A 16,247-nucleotide genomic window follows, 5' to 3' on the forward strand; every position below is an offset into this window, starting at 1 on the left:
AAACTTTCCTCTGAGCTAGTCTTCACTAGGGTGGGTTATCTCCCTTACTTCATGCCTCTCTTTTTGCCCAGACATCAGTTGGCTCTCCACAGGCATCTGTACCCCATCTCTGTACTCCTGAGGCCTGAACACTGAAAATATAATCCCTCTGCACATAATTCAAAACAAAGCAACACTGCAGGAAATAAAAGGAAGTCCACAATAAACGAGACCCTACTTTATAGCATGGAGAGCTATATTCATTATCTTGTAATAACCTGTATCAGAAAAGAATCTGGAAAAGAATATATATGTGTATGTATGTGTATATTTTATTGTTATTTAGTCGCTGAGTCCTGTCCGACTCTTTTGCAACCCCATGGACTGTAGCCCACCAGGCTTCTCTCCATAGGATCTCCCATGCAGAATACTGGAGTGGGTTGCCATTTCCTTCTCTAGGAGATCTTCCCAACCCAGGGATCGAACCCAAATCTCTTGCACTGGCAGGGAGATTCTTTACTGCTAAGCCACTTCCGAAGCCCATATGTGTGTGTGTAACTCAATCACTTTGCTGTACACCTAACAATCTAATACAACACTGTAAATCAACTATGCTTCAATTAAAAAAAAAAATAAAACAACTTGACTCCCAAAATACAAAAGTTACCCAAATGAATTTTGGGAAAAAATTTAAAAATTCATTTATTTGAGTTAAAAAAATGGAGTCCACAAATTCTGACTTCTCCCATGATGACATTTCAATTTTTAAAAATGTGTGTATCAACTAATAAAACTTAAAAAGTGTTCTAATGCCTTAACTTTGCTGAGGCCTTGGATATATACTTCATTCACCTTGTCTAGTCTCCTCCAACCTATCTGTTGACCGTTTAAAAGGAGTTTATTTTTTTGGCTGTGCCACGTGGCTTGTGGGATCTTAGTTCCAGACCAGGGACTGAACCCGCACCCTCGTCAGTGAAAGCTCGGAGTACTAACCACCGGACTGCCAGGGAAGTCCCTGCGTCCAACACTTTTGAAACATCATCTCTAACCTACTGAAGTTAGGGGTCACTACCTTCATTTTACAGTTGAAGAGACAGGCTTGGAGAGGGGAAGCAGTCGTTCAAGGTCCCCAGCGGAGAGAAGGCAGAGCCAGATCTGACTCAGAAGCCCAGGTCCCTTCACCTGTGAGGCTGCCGCCCAAAGCTCACCTCTCCTAGAAGTGCCGCTCTGGCCTCTTCCCCAAGATACCACAACTCTTGTTCAGCTGCGACTGCAATTTCATTCGGCCCTGGGTTCACATGCACACGCCTCTCTTCCCCACTAGATGGCAGCATCTCTGAAAGCAAGAATCGCATCTCACTCTCCAGGGACCAAATTCTTCAGTGCAAACGTGGAAATGGGTATTTGCTGAATGAATGAGTTTATATCTGTTTAGACTGAGTGTGCTCTCCCTATGTATCCATCCATCCATCTACATCCACACACATAGATAATATTTATTAAGTGCACATTATGAGCCTGTCCCAGTGCTAAGTATTTTGCTGAGTTAAAAAACAACAAGGCAAAGATCTGGCACTTTTATTTATTTATTTTTAGCCACACCTCGAGGTGGGATCTTAGTTCCCTGACCAAGGATCAAACCCATACCCCCCGCATTGGAAGGATGCAGTGTTAACCACTGGACCAGCAGGGAAGTCCCTGGCACTTTTAATATCTATAGGGTAGGAAAATGGAAAATGACTACTGCGGGTACAGGGTTTCGCTTTAGGGTGTTGAAAATATCCCAGAATTAGATAGTGGTGATGTTTGCACAACTTTATAAATATAGTAAGAGCCGGTGAAAAAGGGTACATGCGTGAGTGCTAAGTCTCTTCAGTCGTGTCCCACTCTTAGTGACCCCATGGGCCGTGGCCTGCCAGGCTCCTCTGTCAATGGGATACTCTAGGCAAGAACACTGGAGTGGGTTGCTGTGCCCTCTTCCAGGAGGAGATCTTCCTGACTCAAGGACTGAACCCAAGTCTCACGTCTTCCGCACTGGCACCAGCCGGTCACGGCATGACCTGCATCACCAGCTGACTCCTGCGCTGGTCACTGCACGGCCACTAGCACCACCTGGGAAGCCCCAGTAAGTGTATTCTATTTCAGTAAAAAAAAAAAAATAAAATAAAAAGTACTTTAATATATTTAACTTATATTTAAATATATTTAATATATTATTTAACTGACTGGTAATCTGCTCCACTGTGTGTGTATGTGAGTGTGTTTGTATTTTCATTGCCATTTTACAGAAGGGGAAACTCAGGCTCTGGAAAGGGAAGTGATTCAGAGGCTGTTACGAGAATTAACCATAAATAGCTAATGTTTGTGGAGCCTAAACTGCTTGGTCTAGGGTATCTTTCTGACAGTCCCATGACTTTCAACTCATTTTGTAGGCAAGAAAAACAGGCTTTGCTGAAGGTCACGAGTAAAAAGAATGGGATTCAATCCCAGGCAATCTGATGGGGGAAGCCTGACTCCCAAATACCCAGTTTCTCAAATTAAAAGGACTAACAGGGACTTCCCTGGTGGTCTATGCTCCCAATGCAGGGGGCCCAGGTCCCGTCCCTGGTCAGGGAACTAGATCCCACGTGCGGTAACTAAGAGTTTGCATGCTGCAGTTGAAAGATCTCACATGCTGAAATGAAGATTGAAGATCCCACATGCTGCAACTAAGACCCAGTGCAGACAAATAAATAATTAAAAAAAAGAAAAGACAAGCAATTGTTTGTGAGGATGCAGTGTGTGCAGAACCTCCTCCACCGCCACCACCGCTGTGACTTGGCACAATCGTTTTGGATAACTATTAGTCAGTATCCACCAGAGCTGAACATTCGTGTACCTTATGACCCAGCAGTTCCACAGATATGTGCACATATGTGCACCAAAAGACATGTACAAGACTATTCAGAACAGCATTAGCCTTATTAGCTCAGTACTGGAAACAATGCAAATGTTTATCAACGGGTGAATGAATAAATATATCTCAGCGCAGACACACAACAGAGTCTTAACACAGCAAAGAGATGAACACTCTACTACCAAATGCAACCATATGGATGAATCTCACTGACAACATGCTGAGCAAAAGCAGCCTGACGTGGAAGTGTGGATGCTGTAAGGCTTCGTTTACATAAGGCTCCAAAACAGGCTGGTCTTCCCAGGTGGCACTAGTGGTAAAGAACCCGCCTGCCAATGCAGGAGACGTAAGAGATGCAGGTTTCCTGGGTCAGGAAGATCTGGAGGAGGACATGGCAACCCACTCCAGTATTCTTGCCTGGAGAATCCCTGTGGACAGAGGGGCCTGGCGGGCTACAGTCCATAGGGTCACAGAGTCAGACACAACTGAGTCAGCAGACTTAGTATGCACTTACCAAAAGAGGCTAATCCCTGGTGTTAGGCTGTGTTTTAGCCTTGGGGTCACTAGAGGGGATCAAGAAGAGGCCACTAACATTTTGTCTCTTTATCTGGGCTCAGGAAACACGTGCGTGTTCATTGTGAGTATTCACTGAACTGGACACTTATGAACAGTTTTTATATGGATGTTAGACTTATAAGTTTTTGAAAAGAGAGACTAAAGGACTTACCCGGAGGTCTAGTAGTTAGGACTCCATGCTCCCAATACAGGGGGCCCGGGTTTGATCCCTGGTCAGGGAAATAGATCCTGCATGATGCAACTAGGATCCCGGTGCGGCCACATAAATTTCTAAAAGAGAAGAGAGAGCTTAAGTTTGCACGTGCAGCCTCACGGAAGCCTGCCTTGCCTGGGAATGGACTGGGCATCTAGGTAGTGGTAGGAGGAGAAACCACTGAGTGATTTGAGGGAATAGAGGATGGTTAGAGAAAGAGGAGTCTTAGCTGGATCTCTAACCAGTGGCAAGTTGGAAAGTCATTTCCCATATCTGGGTCTCAGTTTCTGTATCTGAAAAATGGATGAACAAGTCACGAAGGGAAAATTGATAAATATGACTATATCAAAGTGAGGAAGTTGGACTGAATGATTTTTCATATCAGAAGCACTCAATCGTTCTATCAAAAAATATGAGTCTCAGACTTCCCTGGTGGTCCAGTGGTTAAGAACCTGCCTTCCAATGCAGGGGATGCAGGTTCAATCCTTGGCCAGGGAACCAAGATCCTATATGCCATGGGGCAACTAAGTCTGTGTGCTGTAACTAAGACCCAACACAGTCAAACAAATAAAATAAATCCTAAAAAATAGATATATATATGAGTCTCATCGTAGGAGGAATGAAAAAAGCTACTTCCCTTGGCAAAAATACACTTCGTACTTACAGAATTTCTGCTTCTATATTTACAGTAAGTGATATTACAAGTAAGGTCATATTATTCATACTTTAAAAAAAATTTTTATTTGGTTGTGCCAGGTCTTAGTTGCAGCATGTGGGATCTAGTTCCCCAATCAGGTATAGAACCCCTGCGTTGGGAGCACAGAGTCTTAGCTACTGGCCATGCAAGGCCCACTAGTACAGTTGGATAGCAGAGAGGAGAGGGAAGCCATTCCTATAGGGCCCTGGGGTGCAGCCCCTAGTAGAGCAGGGAGCAGGTGGCTGGTGGGCAGGGCCAGCTGGGGGGAGAGGGGGAAGAAAACAGTGGCCTGTGGCAGGATTGGGGGGAAGGGGTTATCAGCCCAGTAATTTTCTTTTTCTTTTTGGCTGCACCTTGAAGTTTGCGGGATCTTAGTTCCCCAACCAGGGACTGAACCCAGGTCCTTGGCAGTGGGAGCTTAGAGTCCTAATCACTGGCTGGCCAGGGAATTCCCTGCCCAGAAACTTCTTTATCCAGCTCTGTGGCTGCTTCCTCGGCAGTCAGAGAACCCTGTTCCAGGCCAGGAGGAGGCAGGAATGCCATGGGCCAGATTACAAGCTTTTCCCCTCTTCTGTTGGCGGACCAGTAACATGGGGTTCTATTTTTGCAGGACCATTTGGCAAAATCTATTACATCAAAAATGTTGGTACTCTTTGACCCAACAAGTTCAACTGTAGGAATCTGTCCTATGAAATATCTCCATAAGTGTGCAAAGATGTACAAAGACGTTCCAGGCAGCACTGTTTATAATACTGAGAAACCGGAGAATGGATGAATAAATTCTGATAAATCCCTTCCGTGAAATACTATGTACCTGTTAACAACCTCATGTGTGAAACAGGGATAATAATAGGATCCGTCTCTCATAGTTTTCATGAGGATTTTGTGAATTAATACCTGCAAAAGGCTTCCATAGTAATACTAGCTGTCATCATCCCTATAGAAATAGGGAAAGATGCAATGTTGATTAAAAAAGAAATGAGAAATGTGATCCCATTTGAGTAAATTAACAATAGTAAACACACATTAAAAAAGAAGAAAAGTCTGGGCATACAAGTATCAAATGATGACTCTGGTGGTCTTTGGTGGAGGGTAGGGTAACGGAGACATTTATTTTATAAATCTCAATAAATTTTAAAGTAATACCTGTGTATTGCTTTTGAAACCAGGGGGAAAAAAATCCTCCAAAACAGTCAAGGAAACAAGAGGAGATAGTGGAGTAGAAGATGGCATGAGAGGGACTTCCTTGGTGATCCAGTGGCTAAGACTCCAGGCTTCCAGTACAGGGGGCTGGGTTTGATCCTTGGTCAGGGAACTAGATGCCACAACTAAAATCCTGCATGCTGTCAAATAAATACTAAAATAAAATATATATATGGCATGAGAAACCCCCTCCCCTCTTCTTGAGGACCTGGAAGTCCAGAGATCAAAGCTACCCAAACAGACTCCCTGGGGAATTAAGGGCCTGGGTTTGATCCCTGATTGGGGAACTAGGATCCCACAAGCTTTGAGGCATGACTCCCCCCCCCTAAAAAAAAGAAAAGGCTCCCTGTTTTGGCTGATTAGACACTGGGGGGTGCAGCTTCCCACACAGCTTGTCTGACACTTTATTCTCATTCTGGACCCCATGGGGACATCTTCTCTTCAGGGCACAAGGCCTGGAAGGCTGGCTCATCAGGGAGGCTGGCCATCTTACACAAGCCGTTTGCCCTCTCTGGGCCTCAGCTGCCCTCCTTGCAACATGGGCAGAAGCAGCCCAGCCTCTTGGCGTGTTGTGAACAGCTAGGGGAGCAGAATGCGCCACTGGCATCAGAGCAGAGTGAGGGAGGGGGGCCAGCCCGGAGCTGCAGCTTCACCAAGAAGAGCCGCCATGTCAAGAATCTGTCGTCTGTAAAAATGCCGAAGGCTGCCATTTGTTAGTGGGCAGTTTGTACTCACAACACTGCTGACACCAAATGCGCGGTGTCTTCTCCAGTCCTCCAGTACCAGCTGGGTGGCCTCCAATTCAATTCAGCCCTGACACTGTCTACCCGGAGTTAGCGTCAGATCCCACAGGTTAAGGGCTTGGTCCTGCAAGCCTGCCTCCGCTTCAGACACCAAAGTACTGACCGACTGGCTATAAACAGGGGGATCCTTGACCCCTGACTGAGGCTCCATCATTTGTTAGAAAGGCTCACAGGACTCAGGAAAGCTCTTTACTTATATTTCGCGGTTTCTCATAAAGGAGAGAACTCTGGAGACGTGAATGGAAGAGATGCATAGGGCAAAGTATAAGGGGCAGGGGGTACGCGGAGCTTCTATGCCCCCGCCTGGTGCACCACTCCACCCAGTACCCCAACCCAGAAGCTCTCTGAACTCCTTCATTTAGCGATCTTTATGGAGGTTTCATTTCATAAGCGCGATTGATTAAATGGTATAACCCTGGGGACTTGCTGGTGCTCCAGCGGCTAAGACTCCAAGCTCGCAAAGCTGGAACCCTGGGTTTGACCCCTGGTCAGGGAACTAGATCCCCACAGGAACTAGACTAAAGATCCTGTGTGCCACAACTAAGACCTGGGTGCAGCCAAATAAATAAGTAGAAATAAAAATAAAAACAAATCATTAGCTCTTGATGGTTGAACTCAATCTCCAGCCCCTGTCCCCCCACCACAACCCTGGAGCTGAAATTCCAATTCTCTAACCTTGATCTTGATCTTCCTAGTGCCTTGATCTTCCTAGTGACCAGCTCAAAACTATCTAGGGGCCACTAGTCATCTATTAGCATACAAAAGACTCTGAAGATTCCAGGGGTTTTAGGTGCTGTGTGCTTGAAACTGGGAGACAAAAACCAGGTATGTCTGTTTCCCAGTGTACCACAACCAGGCCTCCCAGTGGCTTGCCAGGCTCTGAACACTAGGTCTCCTGTCTAATCAACACACTCAACCATGTGTCACCTAGGGCTGATGGTTCCCAGTTTACAGAGCACACCTGGCTTGGAGTTGTTTGTTTACATGTGTTAGAGAGAGTAGGATGGCTGTTCCAGGTCATACAGTTAATGAGTAGTGTCGCCTGGATTTGACCCAGGTGTGTCCGATGCCAGAGTCCCAGTGTGTCCTTCCACTGGGCTGCTCGGAGGCACTGAAGGCTGACCTGACCTCCTGCAAACATCAAGTAGCAGAAGGCGCACATACCAGGGTGGAAGGGGCAGCCGGCACACAGTAGGCACTTTGTGAGTGCTTGCTGCGTCAACAAAGGATTGGCAAGTCCTCCCCACACCCTCCAGGGTTCAGGGTGTCATCAGCTGCACAAGACTCATATCCATGACCTAGAAGATTGTAAGTCAGCGAGGGCCACAGACCTCGTGTTACTCAGAGGGAGAGTGGGGATTGGTTGGGTTCAGGGGCTGTCTCAGACCACTGGCATGGTGTGTCAGTGACCATGCCAGGCTCCTCGCCCCCAGTTCTGGAACCTCCATGCTGCATTACTGGAGTCTTGCAAGAGCAGGCTGGGAGGAGTAGAACGGAGACAATTCCACAGAGGAGGAAAGAGAGAGCTGGAAAGCAGGTGCGCAGTCTCCTTTGTACATTTCTGGCCACCTGTGTGTACCAAGTTGAAGTCTGGGTGTGGCTGCCTAGGGTCAGTTCCTGGAGAGCAGAAAGCGGGGTACCTTGGAGGAGTGGAATCATCATCATTGAGACCTCCCTGGCCCCTCAGATCCCTGCCTGGCTGGGAAACGTCAGGGCCAGAGGATGCCTGGCCCATCTGGGGCTCCCTGGCCCAGAGCCGTGGACGGTGGTGCCCAAGCTACGCCTAATCTGTGACGTTGGGCCCCGCTCTGAGTGCGACCCCTGTATAAGGAGTGAGTGCTTTGCGTACTGGTTCTCCTCTTTAAAATGGATGTGGCAGGACGTCCCTGGCAGCCCAAAGGTTAAGACTCTGGGCTTCCAATGCAAGGGATGGGGATTCGACCCCTGGTCAGGGAATTGATATCTCACATGCTGTGTGGCCAGGCTGATAAAATAAAATAAATAAAATGGGTGTGTGATATGATGTTATATTTACCTTAGGGGGTTTTTGTGAGGATCAAATGAAGTGAGTGAGGGACAGCCAGTGGTCAGCACTGATAAGTGTGGTTTCCTTCCTCGTTCCTTCTCTGCCTCTCCCACCCCTGCCCTTTTTTTTTTCCTTCCTTCCTAGCTAACACCTTTGCACATGGTGTTAGAGAAAGAACTAGGTGCTCCAGGACACAGAGAACAACCTCCACCAGGGGACTTGGGCATGGAAAAAGCCTTGTCAGACCAGCTATGGACGGGTAACAGACAGCTCAGCCCTGCCCAGAATCCCCAGGCCCCTCCAGTGCTGGGGAGCTCTGGGCATCACACCAGGTGAGGCCCCTCACCAGCTCCATCAGGGCGTCAGGCCCCTGGGGTGACATGGAAAGGGGGTCCCAGGGAGGCACATTTTTCACCCAGAGTCTTACGGCCAATGGGGTCCCCCAGCAGCTGACCATTACCTGCCCACCCACCTGCCAGCTGACCTCCAGCGCCAGCCAAGGGGATGCATCGCCTACTTGTCGGCTCCAGGCCCTGCCAGAGAAATGCCCTGTTCCTTCTGGCTGGGGGCTGCCAGGGTCCCCTGTGCAAGGTCAGCTCGTGTGCTCACAAAGTCACCTCAGTCGTGTCTGATTCTTTGCAACCCCATGGACTGTAGCCAGGGTCTTCTGTCCTTGGGATTCTCCAGGCAAGAATACTGGAGTGGGTTGCCATGCCCTCTTCCAGGGGAACAGAAGCCTTGTAATTAGGCTGCCTGAGTTTGAATCTCAGCCTGCCTCACCTTGAGCCAGTGTCTTGACTTTTCTGAACCTCTGTTTCCTCGTCGGTAAAGTGGATAGAATCCCTTTCCATCTCAGGTTACCAGAAAGAAGGAAACAGAGACAGAAAAGCCCCACACAGTGCCCAGCACACAGTAGGTGTACAGGAAAGTTTGGTTCCTGCCCCAACTCCCAGCTCTCTTGAGCCTCCTTCCTCTGCTTCACATCCGAGCCCAAATCTCTTCTTCAGCCCTGATCAAGGAGTGAGAATTGACCTAAAGATGGCTTCTGCCGGCCTGACAGCTCCAAAACCTGTTTTTGCCCACCATAGGGCCAGCAGCAGGGTTAAGGGCAGCTTCAGAAGGAGGACCCTGGGAGGGGAGTCTGAGTGTTTTCGCAGGTGAGGTCATGGAGCCTCCAAAAAGCCGCCCCTCACATTTGCCGGTGCTTATTCAGTTTACAAAAGTCACCTGCACCCGTGTCAGACAGTTTCATTCACAGCATTCCAGGACCCCAAGTGGGGCCCTGACCCCAACTCCCAGCAGCCCTCTCACCTAGGCCCAGGTTGAGTCCTGATCTCTGCCCTAGCCCTGAGCCCAGGCCTCAGATAGACTGTGTCCTTAGAAGGGTAATACATTGGCCACCTGATACAAAGAACTGACTCACTGGGAAAGCCCCTGATGCTGGGAAAGATTGAAGGCAGGAGGAGAAGGGGACGGCGGAGATGGTTGGATGGCATCACCGACTCGATGGACACGAGTTTGAGCAAGCTCCGGGAGTTGGTGATGGACAGGGAGGCCTGGCGTGCTGAAGTTCAGGGGGTCACAAAGAGACACAACTGAGCAGCTGAACTGACTTAGGGCATAAAAGGGGGTAGTGGAGGGGCACAGTCAGAAGAATCACCCTCACAAAAAGAGGGAACTCCTGGTTGCCACAGCTCAGAGCTCCTCAGTGGGATTCTCCCTCTCCTCCAGGAGCTGTCCCTGCCCTGAGGCTGAGGCGCTGAGCCTCCCTAGGGTGGGCCTGAGAGTCCCAGGCCCCTCTTCTGAGGATCTGAGCAGATGTTGAGAGGAGCTGGGTGAGATGGAGGCAGGGGCTAGATCCTCGGCCCCGACTGCCAGCTGATTCAGCTGAGCCTCCAACATCATCCCCCTTGGCAAGGACCAGACCCACCTGGCTTAGAGGGGGCTGCCCGGTCCTCTGAAGTGGCTCCAATTTATTCTGTCCCTGTTTCTATACCATTGGCCCAGGAACAAGCCTCCCAAGTCACAGGAGGGAGAGCCAGGCCCAGAAAAAGGAGGTAACGTGCCCAAGGTCACACAGCCAGCCACAGACAAGAGACTAGGCCTGACTCTGGCTTCCTGACCCTGCAGGTGGACTCAGGAGACCTGGGATGGGGGCAGGGTGGCAGGGAACAGGGTGGCTGGGGAGCTGGTGGGAAGTTCCTTCCCTAGCCGGTAGGAGCCAGCATGGGTGCCTTTCACCACTTGCCTGGCCCCTGCCTGTTGGCTAGAAGCCCGGTGGCTGGGAATCCACATGGCTTCTCCCTGTCCAGCCAGGAGGAGTCTGGGTCCTTGTCCCTGATCCACCGGCCCACCTGGAACCAGCTTCTCTACAGGCACCCACACCTGCCCAGGGCAGGGGGCGACAATAGGGAGGAAGGTCCTTCCTCTTACTCCCTGGCCCACACTCAGCTCCCTGGAGAGCCCCCTGGGCACCTGACCCCTCCCCCCATCCTCACCCCTGGCCCACCCAGCTGGACTGAGGAGACAGCGGGGAGCCTGGGCAGCAGGATGAACTCTTCTCCGATTCTTGATCTCGAGCCTTCTCTAGGGTATGAAATTGCCTCCTTCTCAAGGCAGCTGAACTTCAGGGAGGCAGGCAGGTTCGCGAGACTATTAACCCTTAATGCTCGGCAGAGCCATAGGAGCGCCCCTCCCCCTTGGACAGGTGGGGAGACCGAGGTCCGCGTGAGCGAGGCTCCGACTCCCCTCGGGCTAAGCACCTGTCCCCCCTGCCCCTCCTCCATGCCCCTTACTTGGATTCCGCGCTATCTGCGGGCGGGGTGGCGCCCAGCCAGGGCCACCGGGTCTCCCCGGGCGGCGTCGGGGACGCACGCGGGATGCTCGGTGTCTTCTCTACGCCGGCGGCAGAGGGCTCTGTGCGCTGCGCTGAGTCGCCGGCCGGGCTTTTAGCAGCGGGTGTGGACGCTGGCACTGCCGGGGCCCCCGCCCTCCCCGCCCGCTTGGGGTGTCCTTTGCCCCTTGATCCGGTGCCTCCTTCTCTCCTTAGCACGTGGGTGGCAGCCGCTCACCCAGCTGGCGGGCTGTGGGGCAGCCATGGCCTGGGCTATGGGCTCAGGCTTCTGCCACTCCCAGTCTGCGACCCGCTCGTGCCCGATCACCTTTAACCCCCAACCCACCCGCCCCCCCCCCCACCCCATCTCCGCGGGGGTTTGGTGCCTGGCGCCCAAATCTAGGGCTGGGTTGGAGAGAGGAGGAGCCACAGGCGTGGAGCCAGGCCCAGGTGGGCAAAGGCAGCGCCTGGGAGGCGGCAGTTACACCCTGAGCCCCAGCCCCTCTTAGCTCTCTTGAGCTCCCATCAGGCTCTCTGAGCACCATTCATTCCCCTGGACGCCAGCTCCATGCGGTGCTGGGTTCCGACCCCCTCTGTCCCTGATTTCCCGTCATCCTTAGGATCCCCACTCCCATTCCTCCAGAGCAGCCCTCCCCTTCTCACACCCCCACCCGTTACTTCCCTAACCTCCTCCTCCACAGCCTCTACCTTCTTAAGCTCCGGTTCCTCCTGGAACCTCTTTCTGACATTCTTTCTCCCCACTGGGTCCCTGTGTCTTTCTATGACCCTCCCCTTTCCCAGAACCCCTCCCCACCTTGTGTGCTCATCCTTGAGGCTCTGTCCTCCTCCCTGAACCCCACCACTTTCCTGAACCCCCTTCCCTCATCCCCCCCTGCCTCCTGGGGCCCACTGACTCCCCCTTGTGTGACCTCCACTTCTGGGTCCCTACATTCCTCCTGATTCTTAGCATTCATTCCGCAAATACCCTGGACGCTCACAGGGTAGCAGCCCAGAGAGACGACAGGGACAGGCCAAAAAGTATTCATAAATAAGAAATATTTTTTAAGTTTGTCTCATGCACTATTTAGGTATGTGTGTGCTTGCATGCTAAGTCACTTCAGTCGTGACTGACTCTGTGTGACTCTATCGACTGTAGCCCGCCAGGCTCCTCTGTCTATGGGATTCTCCAGGCAAGGACTGGAGTGGGTTGCCACGCCCTCCCCCAGGGGATCCTTCCCCACCCAGGGATTGAACCCGCATCTCTTATGTCTACCTGCGTTGGTGGGCAGATTCTTTACCACTAGAGCCACCTGGGAAGCCCTATTTAGGGTATGCTAAGTCACTTCAGTCGTGTCCGACTCTGTGCGACCCCATAGACGGCAGCCCACCAGGCTCCCCCGTCCCCGGGATTCTCCAGGCAAGAACACTGGAGTGGGTTGCCATTTCCTTCTCCAATGCATGAAAAATGAAAGTGAAGTCATGTCCGACTCTTCATGACCCCATGGACTGCAGCCTTCCAGGCTCCTCCATCCATGGGATTTTCCAGGCAAGAGTACTGGAGTGGGGTGCCATTGCCTTCTCCGGGGTATACTTATACTAAAAGATAATTCAGGACGTCCCTGGTGGTCCAGTGGCTAAGAATCCACCTGCCAGTACTATTTACAACAGCCAAGACACGGAAGCAACCTAGACGTCCATCAACAGATGAATGGATAAAGGAGTTATAGTACATATATACAAAGAAATATTACTCAGCCATAAAGAGGAATGAATTTGAGTCAGTTCTAGTGATGTGGATGAACCTAGAGCCTGTTATGCAGAGTGAAAGAGCAAAGTGTAAGCCAGAAAGAGAAAAACAAATGTCATATATTAGGGCACATTTATGGAATCTAGAAAAATAGGACTACTGAACCGATTTGTAGGGCAGCAATAGAGACGCAGAATAGACTCATGGGCACTGAAAGGGAGGGCAAGGGTATGGTGAACGGAGAAAGTAGCATTGAAACATTCATATTACCAAGTGTAAAACAGATAGCCGGGGGGATTTGCTGTATGATTCAGGGAGCTCAACCCAGTGTTCTGGGACAACCTAGAGGGCTGGGAAGAGGTGGCAGGTGGAAGGGAGGTTCAAGCAGGAGGGGACATATGTATACCTATGGCTGATTCATGTTGATGTAGGGCAGAAACCAACACAACACTGTAAAGCAATTATCCTCCAATTAAAAGTAAAAATTTTTTTTAAACTGCAAAATAAGAAAGAAAAAAGAATTTTCCTGCCAACGCAGAGGACATGGGTTTGATCCCTGGTCAGGGAAGATTACATGTGGCATGGAGAGACTAAGCCTGTGGACCACAACTACTCAAGCCCACCCGCTCTAGAGCCTGTGCTGCACAGCAAGAGAAGCCACTTAAGGAGAAGCCCAAGCCCCACGAGAGAGTAGCCCCCGTTTGCAGCAACCAGAGAAAGGCTGCACGCAGCAACGAAGACCCAGTGCAGCCAAAAAAAGATGATTCGTGTTCACCGGAAATTCAGATTTAACGGAGCAACCTGGATTTACCCTACTCATATGTTAAACAGGGGAGGCAGGGAAGTTTGGACAAGATCTTCTCTCTCCAGGGCCCCACTCAGCTCCAGTTTCATCTATAGGAAAACCTCACGTGGACCTGGAAGTGGGTCTGGAGGTGGTTACATCCACTGCAGAGTGAGAGGAGAGCAAAGTGAAGATGGGGAAGTGCGGGAGGGCAGTGGCGATGGCCTTCACACTAGAGGAAGACAGAGGGAAGGAGAAGCTCCTTGAGGCAGCCCAATCCTGGAAGGCTTCCTGAAGGAGGAAGACGTTCATGGTTATTTTGATGCTGAGTATGAAGGGAGGTGATAAAGATGGTCTCTGGTGGGTGCCTCCCCTTCCCTTGATGGAAACTGGAGAGACTTGAGGGTCTCTTCGTTTAAGGACGCCTCTTGAAGATCAGTTGAAAGTATCTCCCCTTTTCTATGAAGATTCTTAAGAGTGAGGTTGCTGTTCAGACACTAAGTCATGCCCAACTCTTTTGCAACCTCACAGACTGAAGCCTACCAGGCTCCTGTGTCCCTGGGATTTCCAGGCAAGAATACTGGAGTGGATTGTCATTTCCTTCTCCAGAGGATCTTCCTGACCCAGGAACAGAACCCGTGTCTCGTGCTTGGCAGGTGGATTCTTTACCACTGAGCCGCCTGGGAAGTCGTTTCAACCACAGACTTCTACCATGTCTGGCTAGCATTTGCCAAGCTTGCCAGGGTCCTGCCTGAACTTCCTAAGCCCTTTACGTGGGTTAATTCATTGAATCCCTTCAACAACCAAATGGTGTGGGTATTTTTCCTTATTTTATAGATGAGGAAACCAAGGCACAGAGGGGTTGAGTAATTTGTCTGAGGTTCACACAGGTGAAATTTGAGCCCAGATGTCCTGGCCTTGGGCTTCCCAAGTGGTAAAGAACTTGCCTGCCAATTCAGGAGACATAAGAGACATGGGTTTGATCCCTGGGTCGGGAAGATCTCCTGGAGGAGGGCATGGCAACCCACTGCAGCATTCTTGCCTGGAAAATCTCTTGGACAGAGGAGCCTGGTGGACTTCAGTCCATAGGGTCACAAAGAGTTGGACATGACTGAAGTACTTAGCACGCACGCACGCCCACCCTGGTCCTGTGTCTGCCAAGTAGCAGATCCTGTGGTGGGGATTAGGACTGGAAAAAATTGACACAGATTCTGTACTTGCTTTTAGGGGACCTCTTGTCTAACAAGAGGGGGGAATGGATGAGCCTTTAATGACTCTGGTACAGGTCAGGCTGGGATCGGGGCTGGGATAGAGTGGGCTAGGAAGGAAGGATGGATTCTGCCTGTGCAGGAGGAGGTATGTGCTGAGCCAAAAGGATGGGTCAGTTCTTCAATAGCTTTAGGATAAGGCATGGAGAGGAAGGGCATTCTGGGTGGTGGGACATCTTGGGCAAAAGCAGGAGAGGTGCAGAGATGCAGCGTGAGACTTGGGAATGGTCAAGAGTGTGGCATGACCGGAAGAGGGTCTAGAGGTTGAGTATGAGATGGGCAAAAGGAAAAAAGAGGAGCACAGGCATTAGACAAAGTAATGTAGTCTCCATCTGGGAGAGGATAGGGAGCTGTAGTTTCCATCAAAGGCAAGACTGGTCAGATTTGCTAGAACTAGAGGGAGGCCATTGCAATGGCACCCCACTCCAGTACTCTTGCCTGGAAAATCCCATGGATGGAGGAGCCTGGAAGGCTGCAGTCCATGGGGTCGCTAAGGGCCGGACACGGCTGAGTGACTTCACTTTCACTTTTGATTTTCATGCATTGGAGAAGGAAATGGCAACCCACTCCAGTGTTCTTGCCTGGAGAATCCCGGGGACGGGGGAGCCTGGTGGGCTGCCGTCTACAGGGTGGCACAGAGTCAGACATGACTGAAGCGACTTGGCGGCAGCAGCAGAAGAGGGAGGCAGTGGAGGGCCAGCAGGGGGCGGGGGGCTCAGCCCAGGAGTGGTCAGTCCGCCTGAGCTGGGCCAGGACCACACAACCGTCTTGGGGAGGTGGGTGGACGATTTACCCAGCAGAAGGGACTGACTGTCGCTTGACCAAAGTTCTTGGGCCTCTTTCAACTCTAGATTCAGCCCCAGAACAGATTCTTTGTTAAAAAAAAACCATACACTTGTAAATGTCAGGAGAACTGGCTAAAGAGGGGACTTCCCTGGTGGTACAGTGGTTAAGAATCCACCTTGCAATGTGGGGACTGGGTTCAGTCCCTGGTTAGGGAACTAAGATCCCACTTGCCACACAGGGGAAAAAAGGTGACGGAGGAATGATAATCCCTAAATTCAGGGGTGTGAGCAAGCAAGGTAGGAACACCCAGATGTAAGGTTTTGGTAAGGTTCCAGTTCTGGGGTTGGGTGGTAGATTCACTGGTGCTCATTATAAATGAATAAATACACAAATAAATGAAATAAATGCAGGCTAAGTAGACACCAAAGAAAACTGTATCAAAAAATAAGAATTACT

Source organism: Budorcas taxicolor, chromosome 2 (assembly GCF_023091745.1).
Source record: "Budorcas taxicolor isolate Tak-1 chromosome 2, Takin1.1, whole genome shotgun sequence".
In the NCBI taxonomy this organism is placed as follows: Eukaryota; Metazoa; Chordata; class Mammalia; order Artiodactyla; family Bovidae; genus Budorcas; species Budorcas taxicolor.